The sequence below is a fragment of the Mustela erminea genome, chromosome 3 (assembly GCF_009829155.1).
Source record: "Mustela erminea isolate mMusErm1 chromosome 3, mMusErm1.Pri, whole genome shotgun sequence".
NCBI lineage: Eukaryota > Metazoa > Chordata > Mammalia > Carnivora > Mustelidae > Mustela > Mustela erminea.
Window position 1 is genome coordinate 113,495,430 of NC_045616.1, and position 21,787 is coordinate 113,517,216.

Genomic DNA, 21,787 nt, shown 5'->3' on the forward strand with positions numbered 1-21,787 from the left:
TAAATCTGGCCAGGGATCTATCAATCTTACTAATTCTTTCAAAGAACCAACTTTTAGTTTTGTTGATCTGTTCTACTGTTCTTTTCATTTCTATTTCATTGATTTCTGCTCTGATCTTTCTTATTTCTCTTCTCCTGCTGGGTTTAGGCTTTCTTTGCTGTTCTTTCGTCAGCTCCTTTAGGTGTAGGTTTAGATTGTGTACTTGAGACCTTTCTTGTTTCTTGAAAGGCTTGCATTACTATATACTTTCCTCTCAGGACTGCCTTTGCTGCCTCCCAAAGATTTTGAACAGTTGCATCTTCATTTTCATTTGTTTCCATGAATTTTTAAAAATTCTTCTTTAATTTCCTTGTTTACCCATTTATTCTTTAGTAGGATGCTCCTTAGCCTCCATGTATTTGAGTTCTTTCCAACTTTCCTGTTGTGATTGAGTTCTAGCTTTAGAGCACTGTGGTCTAAAAATATGCAGGGAATATTTTTACCAGTTGAGACCTGATTTGTGACCAGCATGTGATCTCTTCTGGAGAATGTTCCATGTGCACTAGAGAAGAATGTGTATTCTGTTGCTTTAGGATGTAATGTTCTGAATATATCTATGATGTCCATCTGTGTGTCATTTAAGGCCTTTATTTCCTTGTTGATCTTTTGCTTAAATGATCTGTCCATTTCAGTAAGGGGGTGTTAAAGTCCTCTACTATTATTATTGTATTATTGTTGATGTGTTTCTTTGATTTTTTTTTTATTAATTGGTTTATAGCATTAGCTGCTCCCATGTTAGGAGTACAGATATTTAAAACTGTTAGATCTTCATGTTGGACAGACCCTTTAATATGCTATAACAGTCCTTCCTCATCTCTTATGGTCTTTGGCTTAAAATCTAATTTATCTGATATAAGGATTGCCACCCCAGCTTTCTTTTGATATCCATTAGCATGGTAAATTATTTTCCACCCCCACACTAGCAATCTAGAGGTGTCTTTGGGTTTAAAATGAGTTTCTTGTAGATAGCATATCGATGAGTCTTGGTTTTTTTTAATCCATTCTGATCCCCTGTGTCCTTTGATGGGGCCCATTTACATTCAGGGTAACTATTGAAAGATATTAATTTAGTGCCATTATTATTGCCTGTAAGGTGACTATTGCTGTACATTGTCTCTGTTCCTTTCTGGTCTGTTACTTTGAGGCTCTCTCTTTGCTTAGAGGACCCCTTTCAATATTTCCTATAGGACTGCTTGGTGTTTGCAAACTCTTTTAAGTTTTGTTTGTCCTGGAAGCATTTTCTCTCTCCTGCTATTTTTGGTGGCACCCTAGCTGGATATAATATTCTTAGATGAATATTTTTCTTGTTTAGTCCTCTGAATATATCACCATACCTGTTCTTTCTGGCCTGCCAGGTCTCTGTGGATAAGTCTGCTACCAATCTAATATTTCTACCATTGTATGTTACAGACCTCTTGTCCTGAGCTGTTTTCAGGATTTTTCTCTTTGTCACTAAGACTTGTAAGTTTTACTATTAGATGATGGAGTGTGGACCTATTTTTATTGATCTGGGGGGTTTCTCTTTGCTTCCTGGATTTTGATGTTTGTTCCCTTCCCCAAATCAGGGAAATTCTCTGCTATCATTTCCTCCAATATATCTTCTGCCCCCTCTCCCTTTCTTCTTCTTCTGGGATCCCAGTTATTTTAATATTGTTTCATCATACGGTATCATTTATCTCTTGAATTCTCCCCTCATGGTCCAGTAGTTGTCTTTTTCTCAGCTTCTTTATTCTCCTTCATTTGGTCTTCTGTATCACTAATTCTTTCTTCAGCCTCATTTATCCCAGCAGTAAGAGTCTCCATTTTTTTATTGCACCTCATCAATAGCTTTTTTTATTCAATTTGGTTAGATTTTAGTTCTTTTAGTTCTCCAGAAAGGGATTTTATTTTTCCAGAAAGGGATTCCCTTTTTTCGAGTCCAGGTAGCACCTTGATAATCATCATTCTGAACTCCAGTTCTGACATATTACTGATATCCATATTGATTATGTCCCTAGCTGTTTGTACTGCCTCTTGTTCCTTTTTTGGTGGTGAGTGTTTCTGCCTTGTCTTTTTATCCAGATAAGAATTGATGAATGAGGCACACCTGGGTGGCTCAGTGGGTTAAGCCTCTGCCTTCGGCTCGGGTCATGGGGATCGAGCCCCACATCGGGCTCTCTGCTCAGTGGGGAGCCTGCTTCCTCTTGCCTCTCTGCCTACTTGTGATCTCTCTCTGTGTCAAATAAATAAATAAAATCTTTAAAAATAAAAAAGAATAGAGCAAAATACTAAAATGGTAACAATGACCCCAGAAAAATATATACTAACCAAATAAGAAGAGACCTGAAACTGGGAGAAGAAGATTGGGGGGGGGGGATATATATATATATTAGATGGTGAATAGAACAGAGCCACACACTTGATTTGGGTGTATTTTGATCTGTTAAAAGAAACTTCCCCTCAATATTTTAAAGAAAGAAAAAATGTATATGTACAAAAATAAGGTTAAACATGATGAAGGGATGGAATATGATTATAAAGATACAAATTTTAAAAGATTATAAAAAAGGAATTGATAAGAACTTGATTGAAAAGAGAGAAAAAAAGGGAGGAAAGAATGTGATCAGGCTGGAGACTAGAACAAAGTCATGTGCCAGGTTTAGGGTGTATTTTGATTTATTAGAATAAACTGTATCCTAAAATTTGAAAGAAAAACAACCTATATGTATACAAAAAATAATGTTAAATACAATGAAGGGATAAAATATGACTTAACAATGAAAATTTTAAAAGATTTTAAAAAAGATATTGATACGATAAAATAGTTAAAAATGTTGAAATAAGAAAAAGGAAAAAATTTAAAAATAGAATAGGAAGAAAATAAAATTTTAAAAAATTTAACTTTGAAAGATTTAAGGATCAAGGGGAAAAAACTATGAATTCTATGTGTTGCTTTCCCCCTGGAGTTCTGCAGTTCTCATTGATTGGTGAACTTGGTCTTGGATGGCTGTTCTTGCTGATTTTCTGGGGGAGGTGCCTGTTGCAGTGATTCTCAAATTTCTTTTCAAATTCCTGAGGTGGAATTGCATCATCCTTGCCAGGGGCCGGGCTAAGAAATCTGCTAGGGCTTTTTCTCAGTAGCTTCTGTTCCATGAATGCTTTCTGTACAGCTTTGGAGGATGGGAATGAAGATGGTGGCTTCACTATCTCCAGCCCCATAGGAGCCAAGAGCTTGGGACCCCCCTCTTCAATGTGCCCTCAGAGAAAAGCAGTCAATCCCTCCCATCTCCCTGGTCCCCGGCCACACTCTGTGCTCACCCTTCCTGTGACTGAGCATTTCTATCCCTGGTGCACAGCCCCATTTGGACTTTCCAAACCTAGCCAACTCCTGCAGCACATTCCTGCACTGTTCCTCCTGGAGAAGGAAGGTGGTGGTCTCCCCAGATCTGCCACTTGTGGGGTCCCTGCTCAAAGAGCAGTGGTCCGACTGTGCCTTGGATCACAGTGTAAGGTAATCCCAATCTGAGAGCACACTCCTTAGCTCTGTCTCTGCAGCTGGCTTCCCTGTTCCAATACCTGGGAGTTCTGCCACACTCAGACACCCCCTGTCTTTTTGTGTCCCTGTGGGTCCTGAGACCACACTGTCCCCATGAGAGCTCCACTCCCTACTTAGCCTGTAGAACAATATTTCTCAGTGGATCAGATTTCTAAAAGTTCTGATTTTGTGCTCTGCTGCTCTCATTTGCTGGGACCTGGCCCCTCTCCCCACAGTCTATCTTACCCTCATTTTGGATTCACTTCTCCACATTCAGGAAAGTGGTTGATTTTCTGTTCCTAGAATTGCTGCTCTTCTTTTTTTCTGTCTCCTGTTGGGTTTGTAGGTGTTTAGAATGGTTTGACTATCTAGCTGAACTCCTGGGACCTGATATTTCAGTCTCCTAGTCCTTTACCTTCTTCAAAGTTGTTTTTGTTCCACATATTCATATGCCTTGGAAACGAGGTTCTTATTGGAAAATATGCAAAATTTTTTTGTCTTAACTTTATTTTTTAAAGATTTTATTTATTTATTTGAGAGAGAGACAGAGAGAGAGCATGAGAGTGGAGAAGGTCAGAGGGAGAAGCAGATTCCCCATGGAGCTGGAGCCTGATGTGGGACTTGATCCAAGACTCTGAGAAATGACCTGAGCTGAAGGCAGTGGCTTAACCGACTGAGCCACCCAGGTGCCCTGTCTTAAATTTATAAACTTCATAGCAACTGTTTCAGCAAGTGTTGAATGCATGCGAGGAAATTGAGTAAAGCCTCACTGGAAACCCTGTAATGATGATTACTTATAAATTTAAATGAGAGGGGCACCTGAGTGGCTTAGTCATTGGGCATCTGCCTTCAGCTCAGGTCAGGATCCCAGGGTCCAGAGATCGAGCCTTGCATCAGGCTCTCTGCTCAAAAGGAAGCCTGCTTCTCCTTCTCTCACTCCCCCCACTTGTTTTCCCTCTCTGTATCTTTTTCTGTCAAATAAATAAATAAAATCTTTAAAAATAATAAATAAGTAAATAAATTTAAATGAGAGAAAAAGAGTAAATTGGATCAAATGGACATGTAGGTTTTTACCTAAAATAAAAACCAACTATTCAACATGTTCAGGATGATTGAGAAACCAGAAGAATTCGGGTAAAAAATCAAATAGGCACTCACTCTTCATGCAAGATTAGCCACTGTTCCACCCCAGATGTGGAGATGGTATTCTAGCAGCTTCTTTGGGAGGAAAGGTTTTTTTGTTTGTTTGTTTGTTTTTGTATAGGAACTTCAGAGAGCAGGTCAGAGGTGTCTATGTAAACCAGGTTTAATAGCCTCTCTAGCCTTGTGATGCTAAGGATTTGGTTGGTTTTTACAGTTCTTACAGATATCACCCATAGTCCTTTTAAATAGCATAAATGCAGTGACATAACAAAGCCAGAGCCACAAAATGTACTTGAGAACTTCTAATATGAGGAGTATACCTTGAGTTCTAAGATATCTTCAATCATATACAACATTTGTAAATTAAATAATAGCATTTGAAGATTTAAAATATCTCATAAAAGTACTTATCAAGTGTAAGAAGCACCACAATTTCAGAAACATTGGCATATAAAAAAGTGAGTATATATGGTAATATGAGCTTTGATCTTATGATACTAATTGGAATAAATCCTTTCCGTAGAATTTCCCGGAATGAAAAAAAAAAAAGAGTTACCAAGGATACTGGAATATTAATTACTGCTGAGACTGATGGAAAAATCAAGGATGTACCTGTCATCCTATAGTCTTTGCCCAATTCATAATTAGTTGCAATGTAGAACTATGAGGATGGTCACTTACAGACACATAGTTGGGGAACTTCTATATGATGCTAGTGATGTTGATTGCATAGATGGGATTCTTATTCTGCAGAGGCATCAAAAGTCAAGGAAGACCCTGGAAATCAGAAATGAAAGTTTCAAATCTATATGATATAGCAATGATAAAGTAAAGGAGCTATAGGATGGAAAAAAATTCTGAAAATGTTCAACAAGCCTTTGGAAGACTTTCCCAAGACTATTTGGATGCAGAAGTGTCCCTAGAAAACATGTGATACTTGGGCTCTTGTTCCTTTGAGGCGCAATCTGAGGTACCATCACACGTGATGCCTCTGCCTCCACCATCCTATTCAGGAAAAGTGTCAGGGAAACATCTTACTGGATGAATCAAATATTTGAGTCTACTTAAAGTGTCACACTGTGGTATTCAGAGTTCACTGCTCTTGGTCCAAAGTCCCAAGAGTCACTTTATATACCACTGTTTATTGTCACAGACTGAATGATACTCCTGCTCAAGCCTCTAGCCAAACCCTGGTGCTAAATATAACACCCTGCATGGGAACCAAAGTTAACAGAAAGTTCATTCCTATTCCTGTTTGCCCCATTTCTATTATAATAGGAAAATACTAAAAGGTGAAATAATAACAATAAGCCATAGACTTATTTGGGCTGCTGAGAGAATATGTGAATAATTTGGGACTTATGGGCCTTAGACACATCCATACAAAGGAAGAGCTAGAGGAATCTTAGAACTTTTTAAAGAAAGGCTCTCATCCCAATCAATATATCTCTAGTAACTATGTGGTTCTCCTGCCAACTTTGTATAGAACAACCCAGCTTGATTTAAAGGGGTTACAGGAGAGAGAAATTTCCTTCTTCTGGTTCCCTCTATTGCTAAGTATTGGCTTCTTATTATAATCACAGGATGGTGACACAAAGACTACACAAGAATAAAGTATAATTCCTGTAGGAAAAGTTACTAAAATTCTACTTGGAGAAAATATTAATGCAATAGCTTATGTTGCAAGTAGTTGGTAATTGGGAATTAAATTGTGTTGTTATTATAAAGAATCCTTAAGGAAGTGGATCACTGAGAATAAAGAAATTTGGAGAGTCTTCTTAGAGAAAATGTCAAAAATAGGTGTTCCTAATCAATAAAAGTTAGTACTTAATTCCACAAATGTATGTGTTTCCCATTATGTGCTAAGAACAGTAGGTGCTATTTTTGTTCTTTATTTCTTTTCCTACACATAAATTACTTTATTGTGACATAACAATGGCTAGTCTTTTTTTTTTTTTAAGGTCTTATTTATTTATTTGAGAGAGAGAGAGGGAGGGAGGGAGCAAGCATGAGCAGGGGTGAGGGGCAGAGGGAGAGCAGAGAGCCCAATGAGGGCCTTGATCCCAGCACCCTAGGATCCTGACCTGAGCTGAAGGCAGATAGATGCTTAACTGAATGAGCCAACCAAGTATCCCTGGTTAATCTTAATCTTTATTTAGAACTCAAAGAATACCACACATTATATATGCATTATCCATAAATTAGACAGTGGTGGCATCCCCACACTATAGGTGAGGTTGTTAAGTCTTAGAGAAGTAAAATAAATTACCTAAGGTCACACAGCTAGGAAGAAGTCAAAATTTGAACCCACAACTGTTTAGCTTAAAAAGCCCTAGCTCCTAACCATGACCATGTAATATCTCTTTAGCTTCTTCTGAAATTAAGCAAGTAACAATTTCTTAATCATTTGTGCTGCACTTAAGTCTGATTTTCCTCAAAAGTAACATTATAAAAGCCCAATTTTGCCAGATTTTACAATATCTTCATCTGCATTATAAAATTCCCAAAGCCATAATAACCAAAGTTTATGTGAGTTGAAACAAACAAACAAAAAAATTAGAATAAAAGGATAATAGGATGGAACTTGAGGGCACTATGCTAAATGAGATGACTTAGATAAAGCTAGATAAATACTGAATGGAAAAAAAAAAAAAGAACTACAAAATAAAAACGAAGTAGGTAGATACAGGGAAAAGATTGTTGGTTGTCACAGGTGGCAGTTTAGGGATGGGTAGAATGGTTGAAGGAAGGTCAAAGGTACAAACTTCCAGTTATAAAATAAGCCATTAAGATATAATGTACAACATGGTGACTAGTTAATAATACTGTGTTGCATAGTTGAAAGTTGATTAAAAAGGTAGATTTTAAAAGTCCTCAACACAAGGGGCACCTGGGTGGCTCAGTGGGTTAAGTCTCTGCCTTTGGCTCAGGTCATGATCTCAGGGTCCTGGGATCAAGCCCCACATTGGGCTCTCTGCTCAGCAGGGAGCCTGCTTCCCCCTCTCTCTGCCTGCCTCTCTGCCTACTTATGATCTCTCTCTCTCTGTCAAACAAATAAATAAAATCTTAAAAAAATAAATAAATAAAAATAAAGGTCCTCAACATAAGAAAAAAAATTGTTATATTTTGATCAACTGTTCATCAACTGTATGTTGATGAATGTTAACTAGACTTACTATAGTGATCATTTCACAATATACAATATATACAAATACTAAATCATTATGTTATAACCTTTAACAATATAATGTTATTTGTCAATTATGCCTCAATATTTTTATTTTTTTAATGATTTTGTTTTAAATTTATTTGAGAGAAAGAGAGTAGAACATTGGGGAGGTACAGAGGGAAAGGGACAGGCAGACTCCTTGCTGAGCAGGGATCCTGATGTGAGGCTCAATTCCAGGACCCATGAGATCATGACTGGAGCCGAAGGCAGATTCTGAACCAACTGATCCACCCAGGTACCCCTATACCTCAATATTTTTAAAAATCAGAGTAATGCAAGCCCCATCATAGGGTTAAGAGGACTGGTAATGTATGCTATGAAATCACAAAGAACAATAGTAGGCCATTTTGGCAATTGTGGCATTCAAAAACTCACATACTGAAAACCAAAAATATCAAACCATTCGTAGTGTTTTACCTTTAAAGATTCCATGATGTAACTGACACTTGCAGTCTGTGGTGATGAAAAGTGATGATGTGGCCTTGGGACTACTCAAGGGAACAATTATATATGAACTGTTTGTATGTGCAAAGGCAGGGAATAAGCATTCATTCAATACCAGAATGTGTTCTAAGAATATAAAATAATGTGTATATTAATGTGTATGAAATCAATTATCCTGTTGTAATCCATAATGAATCAATCTTTTCTTCCAGCTTCAGAAATGAGATTTTTCTGTATCATTGTCATTACAGATGTGACACAAGTTATTTAGAAGAAGAAAAGCTATACTGTTTCCATGGTTGTTGTTCCTGTGTTTGGTAAGTTTCAGTTCTTAAATATTCTATGAGGTCGCATTTTAGAATATGATTATCATGTATTTGTTGTTTGTGCCTTCTGAGAATCCCTGACCTCCTTCTGATAACCCATTTTCTTCTAAATAATATATTTAATGTGGCTAAAAGAAATGACTTTGCCGAAGCAATGTGTACATGAGTTGGTGAATCAGAGTATCCATCCCTATGGCAAAAGTAATTGGTCCAGGAATGAGCCCTAAACCAAAGTGAGCCAATCGGGGCCTTCCTGGGACTTGGGCAAAATAAAATGTTTCAGGAAAAGCTTTTTAATGAGGCCAAGCCATGATGTATGTATGGAACCCCAAGGGTCACCTGGAACACCACCTGGAGAAAGCCAGCCTACAACAGCTAAGGAGAAGGCTTATGATATCCTAGTTCTGTAGCCCAATAAATTCTTCTTTTTGCTTAATTAGTTTGAGTTGGGTGGAAAACATACTGTGATTATGGTAACCTCATTGAGACAATGAGTAGCAGCAGAATAAATGAGGAATTATAAGATAGACTTAGCAGTGACATTGATTTGTGACATCAAGCAAACTGCTTTATCTTCCCAAATCTGTCTCATTTTGGATATGCTAATACTGTATCACATAAAATCTGAGGCCCTATCTTATCTCTGTTTTTATTCCAAATACCATTGTTTTAACTTTATTAATTCATAGTTTTCTCACCTAGAAGTCATAGGGAATGGTGAGCCATACACATTACCTATTAGCACATCTAATTAAGGCAAGGCTTTTATTTGCAGATGAAGATCACATCACTGTTCCCAGGCCTCATTCCACCTCTAGCCCAAGCAGCTGCCTTGCAAATGTGTGATGTTAGAAAACCACAAGACCCGCACAACAGTGCATGCTTGACTCTGAGAAAATCTATCCCTTCCACTTGGAAAATCAAGTTGAGTACTTGTATTCAGTGGATAAAAAATTATATACAAAGGACACTGTGTTCTGTCTCTTACTTCATGCCTTTATTTTTTCCTTTAGATTCCTGTAGCCCTTATTCTAACCAATGATTTCCACACAAATGCACAATGAAAACCTCTAATTAGTTTGGAAAGGAGATTCACAGCTATTACATTCAAAATTAAACATATGTGTGCTAATTGACTCTAAGACTAAAATTTCCACTTTAAACTAGCAGCTGTATCACATGATTTTTAAAAAGATTTTATTTATTTATTGGAGAGAGAGAGAGCAAGAGCACAGGGGAGGAACAGAGGGAGAGGGAGAAGCAGACTCCCAGCTGAGCAGGGAGCTCCATGTGGGGCTGGATCCCAGGACCCTGGAACAGGACTCAACCTGAAGGCAGAGGCTTAATTGACTGAGCCACCCAGGTACCTCCAGCTATGTCATAATTCTTCTAGAGGTTCTGTACTATTTGTCATTTATTTCCTAAACTAAGTGAAAAGTATTATATATGGATATCGGCATATCTTTTGGATTTCAGTGTATACAGATTATTGTACAACTTTTAAAAAACCTGAGATCTGCCCTATTGACCTGTGTGACAAGCTGTTCAGTTCTCTGTGTTTTAAAATGAATAAGGCCAAGAGTTTGCTTGAAATTTAAAAGATGTCCTTATGACTTATTGGATATAGACATAAACAAGACCAGTGCTTAGATGAGCAAGTAAATTTTCCTAGTTGGATCTGGTTACCTGTTGTCAATTAAATTTATTTCCAGTATTAACAGATGGGTTTCACTGTGTATGAATAGCCACCTTTTGTAAGTTCTTTAAATATTCTCTCTCATAAGCAACTACGTATAACTCTTATAAGATCCTAGAAAGAGATATTTATGTGCTTGTATACAGTTTTTTTGTTTGTTTTTTATTTTAATACTAGGCTGGTACCTCCTTAGCAATTAGTTTTCTGGAAACATTTAGTTAATTTTCCATGTAAGCATTGAGAATTTGGAAGCATGATTGCTGTATCAGGGCACTTGACATCCTCTAAAATTTGCAACTTTCAACTTCTAAAATTCTCTCTTAAATCTGATAAATGATGTGCTTAAATTAAATATGCTTACACAATTCTATAGTGTTTCCCATTTACCAATTATACATAAACAGTACATGTCACTATTTAGAATAAACCACCAATGTCAAATCTATACTACATGTGATAATCCAGAACTGGGCTAGTATATCCCTTACTTCTCACTTTTTTGTGCCACGACTATTAAGGTAACTTCCCAACTGATTCCTCTGGCTCCAGTATTTTACCTTGGTAATTTATTCTTTTTTTTTTTTTAAAGATTTTATTTATTTATTTGACAGAGAGATCACAAGTAGGCAGAAAGGCAGGGAGAGAGAAGGAAGCAGGCTCCCCACTGAGCAGAGAGCCTGATGCAGGGCTCTATCCCAGGACCCTGAGATCATGACCCGAGCCAAAGGCAGAGGCTTAACCTACTGAGCCACCCAGCTGCCCCTGGAAGATTCTGCCTCCAGTATTTTACCTTGGTAATTTATTCTAACATCAAATGTATTTTCCAAACTAACAAGTGTCCCCATATCACCACCCAATTAAAAACCTCCTATTGGTTCCTTGTTGCCTGTAGAACTAATGATAATAATTATGAGAGCCAATACTTAATGGATTTTCTTTATGTTAAGCACTATGTGAAGTACTTTATATTCATTTCCTCATTTAATTTTCATAATAACTCTGAAGTTCATAGCTGTAGAAAGTGAGGTCCAAGGAGGTTGAATTATTTATCCAGGATCACATAGCCACTACGTGATGGAACTCGTACTCAAACTCAGATCTGTCTGACTAACGCTCATACTCTGAGCCATAACACTATTCTGCCTCCTTTTACTAATAAAACACATATACTCCTTGGCCAGTCTTTCATAAAATGAAAACCCTCCACTTTTTCTAATAAATCCCTTGTTCCTTTTTAATATACACCTCTTTCAGCTCAGTTTTTGTTTCATTGTCTTAAAATCATATTCCATCTTTCAGTTCTTTGGTTTTTCCATTTTTCCCAACTTTTCCACTTTTGCTCTTCGCACCTTTCTTTTGCACCCATCCTCTGCTTCCTTAGTCATTCAGGGAACAGCTTGTTAGTATTACGCACCTGCTGATTGGTCACTATCTTTGTCTCCCATAAACTCATGTACTAGAGGGGACATCAAAACGAAGGATCCGGGGCGCCTGGGTGGCTCAGTGGGTTAAGCCGCTGCCTTCGGCTCGGGTCATGATCTCAGGGTCCTGGGATCGAGTCCCGCGTCCGGCTCTCTGCTTAGCAGGGAGCCTGCTTCCCCCTCTCTCTGCCTGCCTCTCTGCCTACTTATGATCTTTCTCTCTGTCAAATAAATAAATAAAATCTTTAAAAAAAAAAAAAAGGAAGGATCCATTCCATACCTGAAGCAGCTGAAAAGAATAAAAATGACCCTAATCCAGGGTCTAGTACTCAAAAAAGTATTGATAGAGAATTAAGTCCTAATCACTATTAAATCTCATCTCATATTTTCAGGGACGAATAACCGTATTTCTCCGGGTTAAATTATAGGTACCCCTGGGGATAAAAATATATGTTTATAAAAAATAAAAAATTAATTAAAAAAAATTATAGGCTCCTTAAGCATAAAACAAACCCTGTTTCTTTGCATCACTTTTACTCATGCCTTAGATACAGGTTATGTGTCCTGCCTACTTTTTGTAAGGAATTTCTTTGTGACATGTGTATATTAAATAGTATGATGCCTATATCTGCAACTATATTTCCAAATATATAGAAGGTTATTGTGCTGAAAGATAATAAGCACTGGCATAGAAACTATGAATTTAAGAATCAAGACTAAAAACCACTGATAGATCAGTGCCATCTGATAAATATCCCCTCTGAGGATAGAAATGATGGTTTCTGCCTAACCAATTCCGTAGAATTATTATGTTAAGGTAATTCATGACAGGAAAGCCATTTTAAGGTATAATATCCTATACTACTGATCTCAAAGTGTCCACGTATCAGAGTTTAACCAGAGAAACTGAACCAGTAGGAGATACATCTTAAAAGATTTATTGCAAGGGGGTGTCTTCCATGACTGTTGGGCTCATTAAGTAAGTGTGACATCCATAAGGTAAGCTGAACATCAGGCAGGCCAGCTGGAATTCTCAAGCATAAGCTGAGGTTGCTATCTGTAGCTGTAATTTCTTCTTCTATGGTGTACATATAACAATTCCTCTAAGGCCTTTCAACTGATTAAATCAGACCCACCCATATTATCTAAATAGGCTCTCATATTTAAAATCAACTGATTATGGACTTTAGTCATATCTACAAAATCTTAGCTACACCTAGACTAGTCTTCAATTGAATAACTAGGGATTGTAGCTTAGCAAAGAGACACATAAAACAAACAGTTATAGTCCCCCAAATCTCCCTTTTTCAACCAGGTATAAGGCTGGATTATTCTTCATAGTGAGACAGACCAAATGCATAAACAGATATGAGAATTCAGCTGTCTTCTATTCATATATTAAAGAGATTTAGAAAATTCTCACTAATTTTTTTGTTTTGGAAATAGTTATTTTTTATAAAACTGTTGAATGCTATGCAGCCATCAAAAGAAATGAAATCTTGCTCTGCTCCGCGGGGAGCCTGCTTCCTCCTCTCTCTCTCTCTGCCTGCCTCTCTGCCTACTTGTGATCTCTCTGTATCAAATGAATAAATAAAATCTTTAAAAAAAAAAAAAAAATGAAATCTTGCCATTTGCGACAACATGGATGGAACTAGAGCGTATCATGCTTAGCGAAATAAGTCAAGCAGAGAAAGACAACTATCATATGATCTCCCTGATATGAGGAAGTGGTGATGCAACATGGGGGCTTAAGTGGGTAGGAGAAAAATAAATGAAACAAGATGGGATTGGGAGGGAGACAAACCATAAGTGACTCTTAATCTCACAAAACTGAGGGTTGCTGGGGGGAGGGGGTTTGGGAGAAGGGGGTGGGATTATGGACATTGGGGAGGGTATGTGCTTTGGTGAGTGCTGTGAAGTGTGTAAACCTGGTGATTCACAGACCTGTACCCCTGGGGATAAAAATATATGTTTATAAAAAATAAAAAATTAAAAAAAAAACCTGTTGTGTGTGTTAACATGCAATGAATATATTATTTTTAAAGAAATGTAAAAATTATTTCTAATTAAAGTTTCTAAATATGGATGGACATAACACATATAAACAAAACTCATTAGGATCCTAAATAATTTTTAAGAGTGTTAAGGAACCCTAATCCTAAAGGGTTTCAGAACCATAATTCTGAACAAGTAGAAAGATTATATAACTACTCCTATCAATAAAACAAACACCTCAGTAGTTATCCTTATATTTGTCATAAATCATTGCAAATATCTTCTCTTATACAGCATGTTTCATAAAAATTTTGTCCTACTTTATGAATGTAAAAATCATGCATTGATTTAAACAAATTATTATTCAAAGAATCACAACCTCCTTTTGTGATGGCCTACTAACTTAATCTGATGCTATAAACTACCTATTTGAATTTTGGCTGTAAACACTTCCAATATCAGTGTTCAATATTTTATTCTACAGCTTAGTTTCTGTGGATTCCAATAAGTTATCCCTACGAAGTTACCTGATACCATGGTCAAAACATTTATTTGGGGGATTTTTTAATCTTGATTTATATGGTAAAAATTATTAAGTGACTTTCGATTCCAGAGGATAAATATCAAGTTATTCTCTATCATTAGCTACTTTTTGATTAGCAGAAAAAATTAGAGGAAAGTCATGGAAAAGCCAAAATCTCATTTTTTGGGGAAAATAAATTGACCAAAAGATAGGGCAAAGTCGATCTGAGAAAAATGCATCCGAGTAAAACTGCATATTATATCCCAAACAGTTTATTATGTGTCACCCTAAAGCATAAAGTAAAAAGGAGTATAAATATAATCTTTTAAGACAGAAGTTGCAAACTAAGATTGCTGCAGGAACATAGCAGATAATGTCATGCACTGAAGCTATTCATAGGAGGAATAGAGATATTTGTGCCCTGTCCAAACTGGGCAGCCATTATTCAGCAATGGCCAGCTCTTGACTTGTGGGGATGTGTACCCATTGTTGTCAGTTCTTTAGCTTGTTTCACAAAAAAAAAAAAAGAATCTACATTACTATGAGAAATACCCAATGTTTAAGTCCTGCCAGCTAATAAAAAATTTAAGCCTGTGCAGGCCAAATATTTCTGCAGATGGTTACCACTATGGAACATCTGCTTTAGGAATGCTGGATATCACATGCATTACTTGGTGACAGAAGACCAAGAAGATATTATCCTCTAAGGTAATCTGTCCCTACCCCCTTAACATTACTTAATATAAAGGCTCCTCATCATTATTTTGTCTCTGCTTTCTAATATTACTTCAGAAATCAAATTAATCAGTGGAGGCCCAGACTGAGACTTTGTGCTCCCTCAAATTGCTCATCTTTAAAAGTTTGTTCAATATCTGGAAAAAGAACCACACTTAGGTGGAGAAGAGGCAGACAGAACTCACCAAACTCAGTCTGTTCACTCAGTAAGTCAGTCCTGCCATTATCCTAATGAATGCATCACCTTGAGAATTCAGAAACCTCTCAGGCAAGATTTCTCAACCTCAGCAATATTGACATTCTGGGACAGATCATTCTTTGTTGCAGGAGGCTATCCTGTACAATGCAGGATGTTTAGCAGCATCGCAGGGCTCTACCCACTAGAGGCCAGTAGCACCCCCAACCCAGTTTGGCAAAGTTGTTTTCAGATACTGCCAGATATCTCCAAGGGACATCAGCCCTTGTTGAGAACCACTGATTTAGGGGTAGTTCATGCATGACCCATGGGGTCCTCTCACCTCTTCTCAGGCTGGTTACTCTATTCTCTTTCTAAAACGAGTTCTGGTTAATGAAATGTGTTTCATCATGTTACATTTTCAGAGATGTTTGAGGCCCTGGACAACTGTGTTGCTGTCCATCGCTTTGCCTCAGTCCTGAAGGAACACATTTTATGGCTAATGTCTCATGTTAACCTATTCCTCTTCCTATTTCTGTAACTTGCTTAATATTTCTTCCAGCTTGTGCTCATTGGTCCTATACCAGTGTTTGTATCTGCTTAACCAGCGAAAACGCTTCAAGTTACTTTCCATTCCGAATACTTAAAACATTATTTTGCTGTGTAGTAAAGATTAATCTAGACCCTTGCCTTTCTTATGACCAAAGTCATATGTGTCTGTCTTAATTTATCAAAGTGACTATAAGATTTTTCCTTACAACTTTTTCTATTTCAGTTGGTTTGAAGAATTGGATAACCCTGTTTTTTTTGGGGGGGGTGGTGCTTTTAAATATTTTATTTATGATAGAGAGATTGAGAGAGCAAGGGGAGAAACTGAGGGAGAGGGAGAGAATCTCAAGCATACACCATGTTGAACACAGAGCCTGACATGAGGCTCGATTTCACAGCCCTGAGATCATGACCTGAGTAGGAAACAGGAGTCAGATGCTTATCCAACTGAGCCACTCAGGTGCCTCTACAGCCCTCTTTTTTTTTTTTTTTTAATAGAATAGTTAAGTCAAACCATTTTTTTTTAACTAGAATAGTTAAGTCAAGACCATTTTTTTTTTTAATAGAATAGTTAAGTCAAACTAAGAGCCTCTTCGTCTCAGGAAACAAATGGAGGGCTGCTGGAGGGGGTAGGGAGGGATAGCATGGCTGGGTGATGGACACTGGGGATAGTATGTGCTATGGTGAGTGCTGTGAATTGTATAAGACAGATGATTCACAGACCTGTACCTTTGAATCAAATAATACATTATATGTTAATTAAAATTTTCTTAAAAACTTAAAAAAAATAAGTAAGTCAATTTATTAAGGTTGCTGGGGAATTAAATGAGTTATTATATAAAGTGCTTAATACAGTGCCAGGCATAAATTGATCAGTAACAGTTATAACAGCTGCCACTAGTAAAATTTTCACAGCTTGTAGTAAATAATTGGTTGCGAGTTTTTATATTTCATTCTAGTCATATGTATTTGGGTGTAAGATGGGACAAAAAGCCTCTATCAACAATTACTTTGTTAATTGGCAAGTTTGAGCAACAAGAATGTGAAAGCTAAACATGACAAACTTTCTAAAAATCATAAACAAAAAGCATGATGCAGTCAATGAGAAATGCAGGTATATACAAAATGCTAAATTCACATTAGTGAAGAGAAGTTGACCGCTGGAAAGGGAAATTATATAAAGGTCTGAGGTGTGTGATCCTGTAACATGATTTATCAGGGAATTCTAGCAGCCCCTCTAAGAGAAAGAAAAGAAGAAAATCATGGCCTCTCTAACAAAAACTGAACACACCATTTCTTTTTTTTTTTTTTTAAGATTTTATGTTTATTTTTTTACAGACAGAGATCACAAGTAGGCAGAGAGGCAGGCAGGGAGAGAGTGGGGGGAAGCAGGCTCCCCACTGAGCAGAGAGCCTGATATGGGGCTTGATCCCAGGACTCCGAGATCATGACCCGAGCCGAAGGCAGAGGCTTTAACCCACTGAGCCACCCAGGTGCCCTGACACCACTTCTTATCTATTGTCATTAGGGTGCTAATTAGCTAGTCAGTGGCATTTGATTTCATGTTATTTCACTCCATTATTCCATGGAGATATTTACTCCATGATATAAATAACTTGCTACATGCCTATTAGTATTTATAATTTCTAAGCAGCTAGGCAAGTAAGTCTGTGCTTTGAGGACTCTGTATTTACTGGTCATCATGACTCTCTTGTCCCAAAATTGTACATGCCTCTCTCTGTGTGTTGGGGAAATGATGAGGGGGAGGAGCAGGGGTTGTGGAAGTAAGGAGATGTGTTCTGTGTCTGCCACTAATTTCCTATATAGCTCTAAGCAGATTTAACATCTCCAAGCTTCAGTGTCCTCACCCACAGCACAAGGAAGCAGCACCAAATGATTTCTGATTACCTTCTGTTGTTAACATTTTGTAATTAACCAAATCTGTGATTCTAGGTCACACTTGTGCTGAGAAACCATGAGACTCAGAAAAGAAAGGAACAGGACTTGCAAAGCACTCTTCTCTTTAGCAGATGGAGATCTGTGGAATGCCAAATGCCTTTAAAAAAAAAGTTCTAGACTATCTAAAGTGTTAGGCAAATTTCATGTTCTTAAAAATCCCTAACATATCTTAGAGCTATTCCAGTTTTAGACGTGTGGGTGTTTTGTCCCTTCTAACATGTTTTTATGTCCACATTTCTTCTTAGTATTCTGATAGGATTCAACAGTACACAGAAGTTCACAATTACCTTAGCAACCAGCCAAGATCCTAGGGAAAGATTTTCATGAAGTTAGACATTATGTTCAATTTTTTCCCCACCTCTTTTCATTCCCAAGCTTGGCAATAGTACCTTTTTTGCAACCTTCGGAATAGGCTTGTTGCTCGCTCTATCTTGTTTTATTTATGGACTCACCGATAACTATCCATCAATATGGCAACTGGTTCATGACCTTTACCCCAATTAGCAGAATTGCAACCAACTCAGTAAAAAGATTATACATGAAAATTTTCCTTAGGGAGTGAATCAGGACTCTCCATAAGCCCATAAATAAGTCTGACTTTCTGTATGTCTGAAGCATTCACATAATCCATAACTCTAATGTATTGGTCCCCCTTTCCTTATTTTGTATAATCAAACAGTAATCAATAAGAACTATGACTGCTGCAAAATGGGACTGCTGAGGATTGGAGGGCAAATTCATCACCAGCATGTGTATAAAAGTCACCGCAGAGAGTCTTTTCTCTCTTTAAGTGCCCTTGAAACCCAGCGACTGAGTTATGTTCCAGGCCCCCAAGGAGAACTACAAGGTTATAATTGTCTCACACTTAATTACATGCATTGCAAAAGGTAAATGGACAAAGTCATTCTTGTACCAGGTATAGAGAATAAAATCACTTATGAATTTTTATATTGCTGGCTCATTGATTCACAGAAAGTAGAAATTTATGCAAGACCCATGTCTAACAGTGATGGTGCTGTGTAAATTTGCAGCCAAGCCAAGAACACTGCCTTCACTGTTCTGGGCCCCGGGCCTACACTCACACAGTCCTGCTATTCTTCTCTTTCTCTTGTGGCCCTAGCGCGGCGGCTTGTTTTTCCCCACTTCCTTTACAGGCCACAGTTGTTATTTGCCAGGCCATGTTCTTCTCTGAGTTTCTAAGACAGGGTTAGCTTAATGCCTTGTCTTGACACTATCTGATATAATCAGAGAAATGAAAAATGCCATGGGCAAGATAAATGATATTTTAGCCAAGCTGTTCAGGATAAACCGGGCCACGGTTTATCCTCCATGGTTTCTACTGGAGTCTTCTCAGGAGAGACAACAGCCTTTCTGGGGTAAGTAAACAACTGACCCTTTCCCTGTGATGGGGGGATGATTACCTCCTATGATCACTAATCCTCAGTTTTGAATCAAGCCCATGATATATACCTACTTTTCTTCATCCTGCATTTGAAATGTCATTTGGCTTGCTGGGTAGAGAGCCACATCCCTTTTGTAACAGAATGTTGCATTTTTCTTTAACTGATTTCATCAGGAAAAGCTGATGGCAAATCCTACTTCCTTATGCAAGAGTTTGCTGCCTGAATGAACCTGTATATGTTTTATGATAAATAATATATATTACATTTATCCAATGCAGCCTGAGGAAGTAAAATGGAGTTGGTGTCTTGTGTCTTATTCTCAAAGCAGAAAGAAAGTACAGTTTAGAAGAAGAGAATGAGATTATTACACGCCTTCCTAATTTCATTTTGATAAACTCCAAAGCTGGCACATTGTGGCACATATAGGTAGGAATTTTGACTCTCCTTTGAGTTCAAAGGAAAAAACTGATGTTTAAAGAAAACTATTTTTAGTGTCTGAGTATAAAGTATTCCCTTCAGAAAAAGCCCCGTGTGTGCAGGCAAATCGATGAGGAACACCTTTAGTATAATCCTGTTGTGACATGGGGTAAAACCTCTCCAACCACAGGCGAAAAGTAATTTTTTTTTTTTAATCACACTCTGAGAAGTAGTTCTTTAGCCTACAGAGTTCATATACCTGGTGAAATTAATTTGTCCTCTTAAATTGCTACACAACTGTGGTCAAGGTAGTCAGAGGAGAATTGAAATTCCGGGAAAGACCTAGACCTTCAGTAGCCAACCTGAGAACCTTCTCCTTTCTTCTCCCATAAGACTTTCTCTATTCCCAGATCTTGAAGACATAGAGTGAAGAGTGCTAGGAATGTTAATCCATTAACAGATGCACTGTTCTGTTAAGCCATTAATCAAGCAAATCACAGATGTTGTTTTCTTTCTAGATGTTACTATAATTGCACCTAATAACACCTACTGAATTTGTCATTTCATTGCCATTGATGACTTTTTAAAAATTTATCAGCTAAGTCATTTCTTAAATTCCATTTATATGGATATCAGTTGTATGTCTACCTTGAAGGGTTCAGGATCTCTCCTCTAGTTGTCGCCGCATATTTGCCAAAGAATATAACAGAGTAACCTCACATATGGGTAGATAAACAGGTTCTCGAGAGACTGAAGTTTGAAACCCACATGCTGAGTTTGCAACCAAACCATATTCTCCTTGCACTGAGAGATGGGTATTATCATTTTGAGGCATATATGGTGCTAATAAATCCAGTTGAAGGAATCTGCCATTCTTAAAGGCAGATCCAGGAAGGGAGCTTAACCCAGCTGCCTGCTATGCAGATGGTGAAACTGGGACCCAGAGAAATGAAGCTTCAGTTACTGAGACAAAAAAATGACCAGAGTCCAAGGCTCATGCCTCACAATCTATTGTTAACTCTTCTACCATACCAGTTCTCCAAATAGTCCTTGCCATGTCAGGAGGAAATAAAAATCTCCTTCCTGATTTAGCTGAAACAGTTCAGATTTCTGAGATTCATTCTACACATTTGCCCACTCTCCTAAAATTAAAATTTAGCCAGATATTCTTCAACCCTGATTTGAACTGAGTGAGCTCTATCTTCATTGCTGATTAAATATCGCTAGTTTCTCCTGTTCTGGTGACATCATTTTAAAATTTCCTTCTAAAACTTTCAAGTTTATGGAGTGATTTTTCCTTCTCATCTTTTAGGTCCCTATAAAATATGCTGCTATTAAGAGATTGATAATTGGGTAGTGACAATAGCAGTGGTGTGGCTTAGAAAAAAATGGGCATTGGAATTGAACTTGGAATCGAATCTCTGATCTGTTTAGTAATTGTGTGATTTCAGACACGTTACCTAAATTTTCACATATTTTCATAGAAACAGAAAGTGTTCCTGGGTAAACACCTGGTACACACAATGATTGGCTTATAGAAGGCACTTAACAATGACTAGTTATTGCTATTAAAAATAATGATTATTGTTATTAATTAGTTATTAGTTACTGTTATTAATGAGAACCATACAAGAGAATGGGAACAGCCATGGCATTTTTTAAATGTTCCTTAACATCTAGAGGAAAGAAGGAGGACCTTATTTTCTGCTTTTAGTATTAATGATCACGGGTTGCTACCACCAATGCAGAGAGCCTTGTAGATAGTTAGCTGCCTACAAACAAACTGTATTACTGAAGAGGAGGTACTTTGACCTCTAAGCCAAGGTTGTTGCAGGCTGCTGTTGTGGTGTAGTATCAATCTGAACTCACTGGATTGAAGAAACAATTCAGGACCACAAGAATACGTTGGGTGTTTCTTTGTCTTACCTGTTTCATTAAATAAGAATTCCAAATCCCAGCACTCACCAGTGAACTTAACGGTGTCATGTTCATACAGAGGCCCATGCCACCATATGTCCTCAATCTCTTCCTCCCCAATTTTATGACCCAAAGTTGTGGTTCTGGTAATGTGGTTCCTGGGCCAGCTGCATCAGCTTTCGTTAGGAACTGATTAGAAATGCAAATTCTTGGGCCCAACTGGGGACATACTGAATCAGAAACCCTGGAGAAGACTCAAAAAATATGCTTTTAACAAGCTTCCAGGATGCTACCAGTGCTTA

The 21,787-nt window shown here is 37.6% G+C and overlaps 1 protein-coding gene across 1 annotated transcript in view; it reads left to right on the plus strand.

The window, feature by feature from the left end:
* Positions 1–18,877: 18,877 nt before the first annotated feature.
* The window catches only part of ATP10B (ATPase phospholipid transporting 10B (putative)), a 257,557-nt gene continuing 254,647 nt past the window's right edge, over positions 18,878–21,787 (plus strand). The window contains exon 1 of the mRNA XM_032337124.1: positions 18,878–19,124. The gene's annotated coding sequence lies outside the window, so the exon portion shown is untranslated. The remainder of the gene's footprint in view (positions 19,125–21,787) is intronic.